Source organism: Schistocerca serialis, chromosome 5 (genome assembly GCF_023864345.2).
Source record: "Schistocerca serialis cubense isolate TAMUIC-IGC-003099 chromosome 5, iqSchSeri2.2, whole genome shotgun sequence".
Lineage (NCBI taxonomy): Eukaryota > Metazoa > Arthropoda > Insecta > Orthoptera > Acrididae > Schistocerca > Schistocerca serialis.
In genome coordinates this window covers 831,052,681-831,056,054 of record NC_064642.1, presented here as the reverse complement: position 1 = coordinate 831,056,054, position 3,374 = coordinate 831,052,681, and the positions used below count along the sequence as shown (strand labels likewise).

The 3,374-nt window shown below is 41.6% G+C and overlaps 1 pseudogene; it reads right to left on the bottom strand.

Moving 5' to 3' along the window:
* Nucleotides 1–922: 922 nt before the first annotated feature.
* LOC126482263 (uncharacterized) lies at nucleotides 923–3,109 on the bottom strand (annotated as a pseudogene).
* Between the last annotated feature and the right edge of the window lie 265 nt (nucleotides 3,110–3,374).

The following is a 3,374-nucleotide window of genomic DNA, read 5'->3' as shown; positions in this document are numbered from 1 at the left end:
GAGCAAAGTACAAAACCGCGCATATTCTGAAAAGTTTGGAGTGGAAAATGTAGTCGCTGGCCAGTTTGCGTTTGGTGCATTTTACGGCACGTAATGCTGCGTAAGAACTGTAGCTTACATATCCAAATTGTTTTTAACGCTGGAAGGAAAGCCGTACCTGTTTCCAGTCTCGAGTCTCGTGGCCGCGACGAATTACGGCGCGCCATACTCGACGCTGTGACAGCGCGCTGCACTATTCCGCAGCAGTACTGGATTGGGAGTCAACCAGTATGGACGTACGCAGAAGAAAGCAGGCAGTGTTTGCTTATTTCGTTTACAGACACATCAAGCAACGCAACAGGTTTTGGGTTCAGCCGCTCGCTAGTTCGCGACTGCTGAAAGGGGCGTTCGTGACTCTGTTTACAGATTTACCAGAAGACAAAGTAAATTCTTTAAGTATTTTCGAATGACTGTACAGTCGTTTGATGAATTAACAATGAAACTGCAGTCATTCATCAAAAGCATAGACTCTGCAATGAGGCTTTCAGTTTCACCTCAAGAAATGTTGGCTGTGGCTTTGAGGTAAGGAGAGAGTATTTAAGTATTCACACCATGTTAATTATTTTAATCAAAAGCTAAAATATAGTGAACTGGATTATAACTGTAAATGGTATTCTTATACCAACGATATTGTATTATCGTATTATTGAATATGGGATTTTACTAATGTATTTTGATATAAAGCATCATAACTAATATCAGTTTATTAGGAGCAGAAGAGATATTTTGCATAAACAGTTGTAAAGTAATTAAACAACGTTGTGCAGAAACTTCAATGCAATACAAAAATATGTAAAGGGCAGTCGAATAACAGACATACATCTCAAAACAAAATATTTATTCGTAAAGTAATTACAAACACACTTAGAAATACTGTTCTGTTCTATACTTGTTGAGTATGGATATCAAAAATGTCCACAGGATCCTCACTTTCTGTTTGTCACACATGTACTGCTGTAGGACGAAGCGCTAGCCGTGGTGTGGTGGTGTTGCTGGGAACTGACACGTGCGTGAGTCTGGGTAGGCGAATCACGAGACAACACACTCGCTTGATCGTTGCAGTGTGCGGAACGATCGATATATTGCCTCTGTTGAGGGCATTGCGGAGCACTGAAGTTGGAAAGTCTCATTCATGTTTCTGAACTTTTGCAATAATTTCATCACCTCGCATCTAAACTCCAATTTAACGTCCAAAGGCAGCGTTTTAACTGCAGGAACCAGTGACTCTAAAAATAATTTGTCATCATCCGGCACTTCCGGTGAAGCTGACGGTACTGGAGTATTCACGAATTTTAATAATCTTCAATTATCCTGCGTCGTTTGGAAGCAGGAGCATTATCCAAATTTTTCAAAGGCTCACTCTGTGCAGGTGATGATGATTCTGCTGTCAATTCATCCGCAGTTTCACTACCAGCCACTCCCTCATCTCCGACACTAGTTTGCGTGGGACCTGGATCTATTGCGTTCGGAAGGAACGACAGTTGACGGGCGTATATATATACCTTCTAGACGAAATCGCTTCCGATTTTGTGCGTTTCCTTTCACATTTAATGAAGGAATCTTTTAATACCCTTCCACCTTTTCATGAATTATGAACCTGTTACAAAACACAAACTTTTGTGTAACGGAGTGCTACTAAAGACACAGTATTATTATTATTATTATTATTGTTAAAGTTAATACTGATCTTTTGCAGATACCTGAGTAGTGGCTGCAATGTAATTGACCTACATTATCAATACAGAATCGGTCACACAACACTATGTAAAATAGCAAGGAAAGTTTGCAAAGCTGTGTGGGAAGGCTTGCGTGAAGAGTGTATACCAAAATTTACAGAAGAAAGGTGGCTGAAAAATGCCAAGAGATTTGAAAAGCATGCAGACTTCTGCTTAGGTGCCTTAGATGGCAAGCACATGAGAATAGTTAAACCAGATTCCAGTCGTTCCCAGTTCTACAACTATGAGAAATTCCATTCTGTAGTTCTGTTCGTAGTTGCAGATGCAAACTATTTGCCCAACTATGTTGAAGTTGGATCTCGTGGTAGAGAATCGGATATCTTCGAAAACTCTAAGCTGTATAAACTACTAGATCATGCCCAAGCAAGCCTACCCTAAAGGGCAACCTCTGCCAGGAACTACAGAAATTTCTGTGCCCTTTACGTTATCGGGGGATGAAGCGTTTTCTCTGCCTACTTTCGTCATGAGACCGTACACCGGAACTTTCCTCTCCTACAAGAAACGCATCTTTAACTACCGTTTAAGTCGTGCTCTGAGATACGTGGAGCGCGCATTTGGTATTCTGACGATTAAATCGCGAATATTTCACAGACCTATCAATGTTAAGCTGAACTTTATTGTTAGCATCATCAAATGTTGCTGTGTCCTTCACAACTATTGTCGTTCCAGAGATGGCTTTAACTTTGAAGACACTTTAAGTATACGGGCCCTATGTGATCTGGGCAACGAAGATCCAACAACCCAAGGAGGAAGTTCACTTAATTCTAGAATAAATGTTTTCGCTGATTACTTCATAAACAATGCTGGAAAAGTACCATGGCAAGACAAATGTATTTAAATCTGATCGGTATCAATCATAGTGAACAGTGATGGAATGTGTTGTCGAATGTGAAAGATGATTTCTTTTATGTCACTACTGAAATGTGTGAAATTATATAGTTTGTGGCTGCACTACAATAAAGCTGAAGTAACAAAATTTATTTTAAACTTTCATTATTAACTGGAGATTTGCTCACTGAGATGATGGGCTCTCGCCAGGGAGCACAAAGCATTTGTTGGTTAACGCTATTTCAAGTTGTGAATGCCCACATTCGAGCAAAAGCGCCACCACTAGAACACAAACACAAAATAGTTTAACGATGATACTTACCTATATCATTTTTCTCCTGATCCGGTTTCGCAGCAAAAACCACACAAAACTCTTCACACACTTGAAACCTAGCGGCTCTCTTCTTAACTCGATCGTGATACTCCTTGCGAGAAGTATCCCACATTTCTGGGTATTTTTGCTTCTCTTCAATAAACAATTCGACGTCGAAATCGCTTGCATCCATGGCAGGCTGACTGCAGCTGTTGGTGCTGTTGCGAACACGTGTGTGCTGCCCCATTCACATGCAACGACTGTTGCTCCACGGCGATCGGCGAGATGACTGCGACGCAGCAGTGGCTGGCGAGCGCAATTCGCTCGCCGCTATCTCGCTGCTATTCGCATCGCTACCGACGTAGTGTTTCACATGCACTGCTGAAAACGCGCGAGAAACTGACGCAACGATCGCGCGACGATAAATCGGTCGTGTGCATCGAGCCTTAGACAGACAA